A 12,299-nucleotide genomic window follows, 5' to 3' on the forward strand; every position below is an offset into this window, starting at 1 on the left:
CAAGCGACTAATTTCAATCGATCATTAATCAAGTCTTGAAGTAGAAGTGAAGTCAAGTTCAAGCATTGAAGATGAAATTCATGATCAATATTTAATGATTACATCCTACATGAAACCCTAATATCTTTATGTCAAGACATTAAAACTTCATCAAGGTAAACATTGCGGTTTCAAGAATTACATTTCAAATTCAGTCTTTTCCTCAAAAGAAAATTACTTTATTTAGTTTTTCATTACATTTATCTATTCAATTTCAAAATTGATTCCAAAGATTGGGTTTTACCTAAGGTAAACCCCTATTCCCAACATATTTTTTCTTTCTATCTATGTACAGGAAATGGGTGCAAAGTTGTACTAAATAAGTTCGACAAAGTCGATACTGACAAATAGATTCAGCTTTCAATGACAAAAACTTAAGAGGACCAAGGTAGATCTGTGCTACCTAGTCTCAAATAATCAAGCTTAACTTCAGATAATAGGTCGTAGACATCTTTGTTTTCCCAAAGACAAGATTTTGGCTCAATAGGATATCTGTAGCTTACTATTTCTGCTAGTTTACTTCAATAATTCATAGTTTTTACCTAGTTTCACAATTACATTATAAATTCAATTAATAAAAGGAATATTTAATGTTAATTGAATCTAATCAAAATCTCAATCTCCTTTCCACTAGAATTGAGCCTATATTTATTGGGTTCAACCCTCCTTCAATGCAATTTGGTTAATTGGTCTATTCAGTTGATTTTCTTAGTAAAACCCCGATTCCTAATTTTTCATACTTTACATTAGGTAACTTGTAGCTATCTAGATGACAAAGATTTTTCTATTTCTTATGACATACTTTTAAGGGTCTATTCTAGCATTGGGGATTATGTTGAGTTAAATTTCAGTCCTACTATAACTTGTGGTGATCTGCATTGAATGAATTCATTTGGAAGGTGTGTTTTGGGCTGACTTGTTATGTACTATATGTTTCATCTATATTTTACTTAGTTTCTAACTTAGGAGGATGTGCATCCACATGTGTGATGTTTGGGACTATATTAAGATATTTGTTAATTTGTTTTAGGTCCTTTATATATCATGTATTAGAAAATTTAATTTAATTTAATTTTTGGGTAGACAATTATAAAATAAAGGTCTACCCCTCTCATTTTATTTTGACTTAAATCAAGATTTCAATTATACTAAAGAAAATTAAAGTGAGCAAGTAATCAATCATTCACTAACAAACATTAGGCTTCCATAATCCATGAGATAGTAATCAGTTGCTTCCATAATACACTACTCTAGAAATTTAGGTCCTTTGGATACCTTGAATGCCTACTCTAGAAATTTAATTTAATTTTTGGGTAGACAATTATAAAATAAACATCTACCCCTCTCATTTTATTTTGACTTAAATCAAGATTTCAATTATACTACAGAAAATTCAAGTGAGCAAGTAATCAATCATTCAATAACAAACATTAGGCTTCCATAATCCATAAGTTAGAAACTAAGTATAATGTTGAGTTAAATTTCAGTCCTACTATAACTTGTGGTGATCTGCATTGAATGTATTCATTTGGAAGGTGTGTTTTGGGCTGACTTGTTATGTACTATATGTTTCATCTATATTTTACTTAGTTTCTAACTTGGGTAACTTGTAGCTATCTAGATGACAAAGATTTTTCTATTTCTTATGACATACTTTTAAGGGTCTATTCTAGCATTGGGGTTTATGTTGAGTTAAATTTTTGTCCTAATATAACTTGTGGTGATCTGCATTGAATGAAATCATTTGGAAGGTGTGTTTGGGGCTAACTTGTTATGTACTATATGTTTCATCTATATTTTACTTAGTTTCTAACTTAGGAGGATGTGCATCCACATGTGTGATGTTTGGGACTATATTAAGATATTGGTTAATTTGTTTCAGGTCCTTTATATCTCATGTCTGAGACCATTGTCACTGTAATTATGTTTTAGGATGACTTGCTATAGTTATTTCTTGTCTCATGTTTTGGCTAACCTAATTTTTTTTTAAATTTATTGAGGAGGATATATTTAAAAAATTAAATTATTTGCAAATGTATGGATTAAAATCTACTATGGAAGATGCAAAGGTGAAGCATTAAGAGTTGTGTGTGTGAAAAGTGGAGTAAGGATCTGTATTTGCAAGACACAACACTTCAGTTAAGTCATTACATGTATGGTTAGACAGATATAAGAATGAATAATAAAACCATAACAAATCGACCAATTGCCTTCTAAAAGATGCGAGAATAAGATTTTTATAAGCAAAACGAGTGACTAGACTACACCAAGATGAATGATTTAATCTATATGAGCATGATATTAAGCTAAATGGATGCAAGATGGATGAAAGATTCAAGCAAATAACAAATTCAAGCAATATGGATTTAAGCAATAATGAGTAAACTAAAATATGGATGCAAATAATAAAAAATAGCACGATATATTCAATGACTCCAGAGAAAAATCAACGTGATAATAATCTCTGAGCGTGTTCTCAAAAATCTCTAGGGTGTTTGGAATGAGAGCTGAAGGCTAAATTTATAGAGAATTACAAGAGAGATGATGAAAAAGCTCAATTTAGGATTAATTGAAAATAATTGAGAAATCAAGTTCAGTTAACCTTGAGATAGATTCCAATTATACGTTAATTGAAATGCATTCAAATAAGAAGTTCAAGTTGCATTGGAAATAAGATTTAATTAATTCCATGCTTTTGTGATAAAAATAGATAATTCTTTGATTTATTCAAGAAAAGAGTCTTTTCAATGCAATTGAACTTCTTTTTCTAAAAAGCTTTGAGTTCCAATTTTAGAAAATAATCAATAATTCAATTAATTGTTTTTTTGATTTCAAGTTCTCAATTTAGAAAAAGAAATAATACCTCAAGTTTGATTTATCTCTCAATTCAATTCTTTTTATTTTATTTTCAATTCAACTCTTGCTTTGTAATTAATTCCTCTTTTGTAATAAATTAATTCCTTTTTTGCATGATTAAATGGAAAATTTATTAATTAATTAAATATGCTAGGATATTTAATAAATTAAATAGGATAATTGATCAAAATGATATTCTTGGAATGATTTAATTAATTAAATAAATATTTAATTAATATTAAGTAACTGACTAGCCGTGTGACATTTAATGATTAAAGAATTGATTATGTGCTCAAGATTGATTTAATTGGCTTTGGTTAGGACCTTGGTGATGTCGAGATTAGGGGCCCATGGTTTAAGTGACCATTTTTAGGGTATAACATTTGCCCCTCCTTGAATTAATGTGCGAGTAACGCGTTGGTTCAAAGAATATGTGATGTCTAGGAGATACTAGTTCTGAATTTGATTGATCACGAACCAGATAAAGAGCAAGGTGTTTAGCTTGATTTGAAGTGGTGAAGCTGAACAAAGTCTGATTAAAGCGATACTGATCCCGAACTTGATTGAACTGAGGAACAATAGAGAGAAAAGATACCAAACTTGAATTTGATTGATCAAGAAGTGGATCTTACTAATCTAGAACTTGATTGAACTAGACATAGTGAGCGAATATAAAATTGATCTTGAACTTGATGCATCAAGACATGATGAGCGAAGCTAAACTATCCAGCTTGATTCGATGTGATGAAACTGGACACCTGCTTTGATTGAGTGTGTGATCAAAGATACTCTTTAAACTTTTGATTGAATTTAAATGAATAATCAGCTTGATGAAAAGCGATGAAACTGATTAGTGTTAAGAGATTAAGTCAGATGAAGACAAATATCAGCTTGATATGAAGCGATGAAATTGATATGCCCCTAGTGATTGATTTGATTCAGATAATCAAGAGATCTCAACTTGATATGAAGTGATAAAGATGAGATGCCCCTTAGCAATAAGAATTTGTTTGATTTTCTTTAGTTGAAAAGATTTTTACTTGACTTTCTCAACTTTTGAAGATGTGAGGTCATAAGGTCATGAGTATGCCCCCTCGGGAGTGAAATTGAAAGATAGCGAGGGTACTTGATTATAAGCAATTTTTAGCGATGATAATTATTTAAGCACAAAGAATAATTATGAGGAATTATTGAAGATTTGGTATTTAAGTTGAGTGCAAGGTTGATTTGTAGAATTAAAATTAAGATTCAGCACTGATTGATGAGAAATTGAGCACAATTTGAAGAAATAATGAGCAATTGATGAAAAGCACTAAGTGGTCCAAATTCTATGAAATTGACTAGGAAAATGATCTTGGATTTCGATTTCGATCCCAAAAATGGAATCAAAACAGGCGAATTAGCTAAGGGTACAATTTTCATGTCCATCGGAGCAAGTTGAAAAATTAGGGTTTTGGTTATATATGGGGTAAAAGTGTCATTTTCAATTCATTTTAACCCTCCCGAGTTTGAAAATTCAAAAAGCCTTATGTGAAGAAAGTGGTGGTGCCCACTCGTGAGCATCGATTTGAGTGACAGAGATGACATAATCGACCTCATAACTATGAGCCAATGGTAAGTGATCTATCTTAAGCCTTTTATTCATTTCAATTTTGAATTTTTGGCCCGTTGAAGTCGGGGTTTCTTGTTTTGTCGTGCGAGATAGCATCCTGTCTTGTACGACAAACTGTTAAAGTTTCTTTTGTCATTTAAGGCCATTAGTTTTGTCACGAGACACCCACCCTTATATCATACGACAACATTCATAAGAGACCATTTTGTCATTTGAAGTCTAGGCTTGTGTCGTATGGGAATTTTTTGCATAATTAAATGGCAAATTTATTAATTAATTAAATATTCTAGGATATTTAATAAATTAAAATAGGAAAATTGACCAAAATGATATTCTTGGAATGATTCAATTAATTAAATAAAAATTTAATTAATATAGAGTAATTCACTTGCCATGTGACTTTTAATAATTGGAGAATTAATTAATGTGCTCAAGATTGATTTAATTGCCTTTGGTTAGGACCTTGGTAATGTTGTCAAGATTAGGGGCCCATGGTTTAGATGACCATTTTTAGGGTATTATATTTTTCCCTCTTTGAATTAATATGTGAGCAACGCTTTGGTTCAAAGAATATGTGATGTCTAGGAGATACTAGTTCTGAACTTGATTGGTCACAAACTAGATAAAGAGCAAGGTGTTTAGCTTGATTTGAAGCGATGAAGCTGAACAAAGTCTGATTAAAGCGATACCGATCTTGAACTTGATTGAACTAGGGAACAATGGAGAGAAAAGATACCAAACTTGAACTTGATTGATCAAGAAGCGGATCTTACTAATCTAGAACTTGATTGAACTAGACACAGTGAGCAAAAATAAAATCGATCTTGAACTTGATGGATCAAGACACAATGAGTGAAGATAAACTATCCATCTTGATTTGATGCGATGAAACTGAACACCTGCTTAGATTGAGCATGTGATAAAAGATGCTCTTAAATTTTTTGATTGAGTTTAAACAAATAATCAGCTTGATGAAAAGTGATGAAACTGATTAGCGTTAAGAGATTAATTCAGATGAAGACAAATATCAACTTGATATGAAGTGATGAAATTGATATGCCCCTAGCGATTGATTCGATTCAGATAATCAAGAGATCTCATATTGATATGAAGTGATGAAGATGAGATGCCCTTTAGCAATAATAATTTGTTTAATTTTCTTTAGTTGAAAAGATTTTTGCTTGACTTTCTCAACTTTTGAAGATGTGAGGTCATAAGGTCACGAGTATGCCTCCTCGGGAGCGAAATCGAAAGATAGCAAGGGTGCTTGATTATAAGAAATTTTCAGTGATGATAATGATTTGAGCACAAAGAATAAATCAGAGGAATTATTAAAGATTTGGCATTGAAGTTGAGCGCAAAGTTGATTTGTAGAATTAAAATTTAGATTCAACACTGATTGATGAGAAATTGAGTGCAATTTGAAGAACGAATGAGCAATTGATGAAAAGTGCTAAGTGGTCCAAATTATGTGAATTTGACTAGGAAAGTGATCTCAGATTTTGATTTCGATCCCAAAAATGGAATTAGAACGGGCGAATTAGCTAAGGGTACAATTTTCATGTCCATCAGAGCAATTTGAAAAATTAGAATTTTGGCTATATATGGGGTAAAAGTGTCATTTTCAATTCATTTTAACCCTCCCAAGTTTGAAAATTCAAAAAGCCTTCTACAAAAAAAATGGTCCCCACTCATGAGCATCAATTCGAGCAACAAAGATGACATAATCAACCTCGAAACTATGAGCCAGCGGTAAGTGATTGATCTTAAGCCTCTTATTCATTTCATTTTTGAATTTTTTTGTTGAATTTTTGAATTTTTAGCATGTTTAAAGTTGGCCGTTTTTGTTTTGTCGTGCGAGACAGGATCCTATCTCGTATGACAAACTGATTAAGTTTGGTTTTTTCATTTAAGGTCATTAGTTTTGTCATACTAGGCCACCCTTGTATTGTACGAAAACATTCAAAAGAGTCCCTTTTGTCATCCTAGGTCTAGTCTTGTATCGTATGGGAGTCTTTTGTCATATGAATCCTATTCCTGACTCGTATGAGTTTCTTCCCCTGTGTGTTTTATCATTTGGAAAATAGTGAGCATTTTTGAAGGTGTAAACTTGAAATTTTGATTTTGCAATTGATGTAGTTGAATTTGCATGATGTTTTACTTCTCTTATAAGCTTATTTGAAATATTTCTTGATGCTTCGTTGTTTGACTTTTGTAGGATCGATTGCCTCATATTCTTTTTAGATGCATCTATCCACTGACCATGACATTAGTGCATCAGTTGTCAGATGTGGACCAGGCACATATTGATTTGCGTGGATTCACCCACCTTCTTGATTTACTCGATATCTGTGTGAATCACGAGATCCTCACGACATTAGTTGAGAGATTTTATTTTGAGAATAACATGCTTCATTTTTTAGTTGGGGAGATGATGATCACTCCTGAGGATGTTTATAGGATTCTCCGTATCCCTTTTGCTAGGGATAAGGTGGATTACGATGCAATGCAACTACTTGGATTACATGCGGTCAGACATGTATTCAAAGATCCTGATATCTTGACATGTTCTATCAGTTGGGATGTGATGATGAGTAGGTACAGTGAGGAGTTTCCTCTGGTTTGCGTCCTAGCAGGTTTTATCAATTGATTTCTCATATCAGATAGAGGACAACAGGGATTCCAATATGGATGGGCCAGGATGCTGGAGAGGCTGATTGAGACCCCTCAGAGACTAGGTTGGGGTTCATGTATATTGGCCCACATGTATCACGAGATGCATGAGATTGTTTACAGGGAGGGTAAGAGCATGGCTGCAGGTGTATTGATCTTATAGGTATGGGCTTGGGAGTACCTCCCAGTTTGCAGGTCGATTGTGTATGACGCTAGAGAGCCTAGTCAGCCGATTGTATATAGATATGCAGGTTATGTTACACAGCCCCATCTGGGCAAGACTGATTTTTGGAGATGATAGCTAGATTACTTGATAGCTATTGTATGGAGACCTTACAAGGGCTTAGAGCCATGGGATGACTAGAGGATCATATGCAGAGATCTATTTGTTATGCGCCCATGCATTGGCGGATCATAGACTGTGGTGGAGTGATTCGTGGTATCTCAAGTGATGAGGCAGTATGGTAGGCCTCAGGGGATATCACAGGAGTTCACAACATACACAAGATATGTTGATGAGGAGAGGTAGGGATGGACACTGAGGTTATCTTATGCCTTGGGTATGCAGGAGTTGACTAGATTGCAGAGACTCCAGTGGGACTACATGGATGATGTTGCAGATGTGGGGGTATTGCCCCAGTACAGGGATTGGTTCTAGTAGCACCCTTTCCCCAGAATTACAGATCCGACTGAGCAAAAACCTTTTATTGAGGAGATTGAGGATGATGCCCCCGCATAGGGATAGGGACAGGGCCAGAGATAGGGATAGGGATATAGAGCTGAGGCTTCGAGGTAGGCAGGTGGTGATCCTAGTGCTAGTAGCAGTAGGGTCCTAGATGGGGTTGGACAATAGAGGGGTGAGGGTGGATCCCTTGGGAGTGTAGGTGTGAGGCTGGGTGGAGCTAAGGAGGAGTGAGTAGCTTGGAGATAGGTCCGACAGAGATGGGAGGAGCAGGGTGGAGCTGAAGGTGGAGATGGGGGTGGAGAGCCTGTAAGAGAGCAGGGGGCCGATGCGACACAATCGATGAGAGCACGTTTAGCAGAGTTGCAGTCACTATTGACAGTGGCACAGACTCAACTGGCAGAGTGAGACCAATAGCTAGCAGAGCTTAGAGATGAGAGAGACCGTCAGGTCACAGCTATGAGGGCAGAGAGAGATGCCTTGTAGTGGGAGGATCTTCACCAAATGAGTAGGGCAGATTACTATGTTGTGGCTTACAGTGTAGTAGTTCTAGTTGCGCAGCAGGTTGTCCCCTACTCATAGTACATGGCACAGTCGGAGGGAGATCGAGCACCTCGTTAGGATCCTGGTCAACAGGCTCCTCCTCCTCCACTCGGTGATGAGGGAGAGGTAGAGAGCTAGATATTCTTTTTGTAGCTTTGAGATTTTTTTGTAGACACACCCATTTTTGGTAGCCTATACGATTCTTTCTTCGATGGGAGTTTGTATATGTCATTTGACATTATTTTGTACTCTGAAACTTTATACGATATATATATATATACATATATATATATATATATATATATATATATATATATATATACATGAGATCCGATTTGACTTCATCATACTTGTGTTGATTTGTTTATGAGATGCTTTCTATATGCTTTATTCTATATATGTATTTGTTTTCAGTATGGATGTATGTAATGCAAATGAATATGGATGTCTATTTTTGTTTCTTCTCATATGCAAATAAATGATGAAAAATGAGTAATGAATAATGCAAATTTTTTATTTTTCTATGCAATAAGATGAATATGAATGAGTAATGATGGAATGTATGAACCTATATAAGATGTTTATGTATGTAGCTAACATCTCAAAACACAAGTACTTGATCGAAGAAATGATGAAAAAGAGACCACTTAGCTAAGAAATGATGATGCTTTAAGCTCTCATAAAATAAAGAGATCATTACTATCACACCTAAATCACTCTAAATTCACAAAATACAAAATGAAATGCAAAACAAGATGCAAAATGAGATGCAACCTAAACCTATTCACTGGATTTAAAATGCTTAAGTTTCATCACCAAGCATAATGAACATAGTAGGCAGATTAGAGTTCCTTTCTTTTCAATGTGCAATTTTAATTATCTTGTCCGCAATGGCCCTTTTTTCGTTCATATCCTTGGATAGATTTCACAGGGACCTGAATTGCATCATAAAGAAATTCCCTTAAAATAAGCAAAGAAATGATATGGACCTCCCTGTAGCATACAAATAAGCAGAGTCAAGGTATGTGTGGCGATTTCACCTTGATGTGAAGACTCTTATCACAGACACCCAGCTAATTTAGATGTTTCTAGATTATTGGGATTCATTCCTACTAGCAGAAAATAAGAAAATATTATGCCCCCAATCCTTGCTCCTCTTAGTCAAGATAGACTTCCTCGAGTTACTCGGAGGGATAATAATCAAAAACCAATATATAAAGACAACATATAAAGAAAATTTTCATGCATAGCTCAAACTGTTTAATGATTGTTTTCTGTTATGTTGTTTTTCTTATTAACTCAGTGATAAAAACTCTCCAGTAGTCAGGAGATAGGTGACTGACTCAGAGTGGATGACTAGGTTTCACTGACGGAGAGATGACTTGGTTGAAATTGCTTAGGACATGCAATGTGCTCTGTCGATTAATCTAAGACTAGGATGTTGATCAGTTTCAAGTCATGATGGTTCCACCGAACCAGGATGTCACAAAAGTGACTATAAAATATGTACAAGGGAAAGCAAAGATGCAACACTTATGTATAGGAGATAAGATGAACTTGGATAAAATCCAGCAACCATATTGATCGATGTCATTGTTTTAATTTGATTCTCTTTGATAGGAATGTCTGGTTTCAAAGAGTAAGTACCCCGTATAAGACCGATTTGTCTGGTTTCGAGTGTACCCTTCCTTGTATAAGACATGTTGATGTTTGATAGAGTTTGATAGATTGATTAAAAAGACATGCAATAAGTTTGATTGCAGACTTTGAGAGTTTGTCTATGGTTGATTTGGTTTGAAGGATAGTCTATGCTTTCTCGCTTTGATTTTGAGTTTTTATTTTTATTTTGTGAGTTTTTGATTTTTAGGATTTTGTTCAAGACATTTTATGATTTTTAGAAGTTTCTTCAGAACATTTTATGATTTTTTTAAGGATTTTCTCAGCTATGCCCCTAGTATGCAGACCTATATGACAGGATGATCTGTAGAATGCATGTGGAGACAATGAATTTTAGATATGACCTATGTTAATGCAATATGCATGATGAAGATGCATTTCCTATTTGAACAAGGATGACTATGTTTGTTTAGCACTTCATAATACACCAATTGAATTGGAGGTACAAAACATTTCATAGATAAGCAGTCAATCAATCCTTAAGGTCCCTTGGAACATCCAAATTAACACACTTAGTTACTAGGATTTACAAATGGAGATGCAGAAAACTTCCCCATTGGTTCTTGAAACTTTGATCTTCTTTTGCCCATGTGAGTGCAAAAGAGTTAATTCCTGCTCTTTTCACAAAAGGTCTTTAGCATCCTATATGACTAGCTACGTGGATTATTATAACTTCAAAAGCATCCTGAATAGAGCCTCACTGCTAGCAAGCCTTGAGAGCTCCGACAAGGTTATAGACTATAATTTCTCAAATATTGCTCCATTACCAGTAGGCATCCATAGCCCTGATGGAGTTACTCGCATGTTCCCATAGTCAAGATTTTTATCGCACTTTGTATACATGATATTTTAGTTATATATCATTGCTCTTTTTCCTTGAGATGAATATTTGGCATAACACTTTTTTCTTTTATTTTTTTTCTTACCTTGACGTGTAAGTAATGAAACCCACTTGGGTGTGACAATTATAGCGGCACTGAAGTAGAATTTTAGATTTTTCACTAGTCATATGATCAACTAGGTGTGTAAAATTAATTATAGATTTTATTAATGTGTTTGAGATATAGAAATTGATAGATTTTGGGTTAACAAGTCTCAAATAGTGAAATCACTACCCAACCATAAGTAAAGCATCGTCATAGAGTAATGTTGAAAATGAATGACCTTATGACCTCAAGGACTTCATGTCTCAATATCTAAGAAAGGAGACAACCCTTGTTTGTCTTGAATGCAAACAAATGATAAACTTGGACAATTGCCTTGTTTTATTGATGTTGTTGTATGCAAATGCAAAAACTTTATGAATGCGATGCATTTAAAAACTATATGTGATGCAGTGCTTCGAATAAAATGATATGCAATGCAAAAGCAAAACCTGAACTAACCCAACCCTTAGATATAGTATCATTTAAGGTGCATGTTGTTAATAGAGTCAAGGAGTTTTGTGTAAGTAGTTCATTGGTCCAACATAAAGAGGTCTTTCCAAGAAGGACTCAGCTAAGTGTACATGTCCAAGATCTCTAATGTTGATTTCCTTAGTTTTTTGGATTTTGTGATGAAACTAGGGTAAAGTCTTATGGAAAGGATTGGATAAGGGGAATGGAATGATTAAAAAGAGGTGTTGGATAATGGACCAAATATTGGAATTTTGGTGCATGAGTGAATGGAAATGTTTGCGGGATCACCATTGGCACACATTGTGAGGGATGGTGGATTGATGGATGAAAAGTGGATCTCAGATTTTAAGATTTGGATGGAGGAACAACTAGGGATTTTGGAACATGAGGATCCAAAATAGATGAAAGAGGTGATGGAGAAATGGATTTGGAAGGTTTGAATTGAGGAACAATAATCTTGGCTGTGGATTTGGATTTTTCTTTAGACAGTTGTGCTTCAAGGAGATGCTTAGGGATCCACATGGTTTTTGATTTTTCATTCTTTTGTAGTTTCTTGGAATGCATTTCTTCTACCAATGCCTTAGGAACCCATATATCTTTTGATATTTCTTTCTTTTTCTCAGTGAGCCTTTGTGTCTTTACATGAAGATGTACACCTTTTGTTGATCTTGCACAATGGATGGGAGAATATAGGGTCCTAAAATGGATGGAAGAGATGAAGGGGAAGGTGTGTACCTAGATTTTGGTTTAGTAGGGGTACCACCATCTTGAGGAATGCCACTAAGCCCATGACCCTTGATATTTTCTTTAACATGGAGGG

The sequence above is a fragment of the Cryptomeria japonica genome, chromosome 4 (genome assembly GCF_030272615.1).
Source record: "Cryptomeria japonica chromosome 4, Sugi_1.0, whole genome shotgun sequence".
Classification (NCBI taxonomy): Eukaryota; Viridiplantae; Streptophyta; class Pinopsida; order Cupressales; family Cupressaceae; genus Cryptomeria; species Cryptomeria japonica.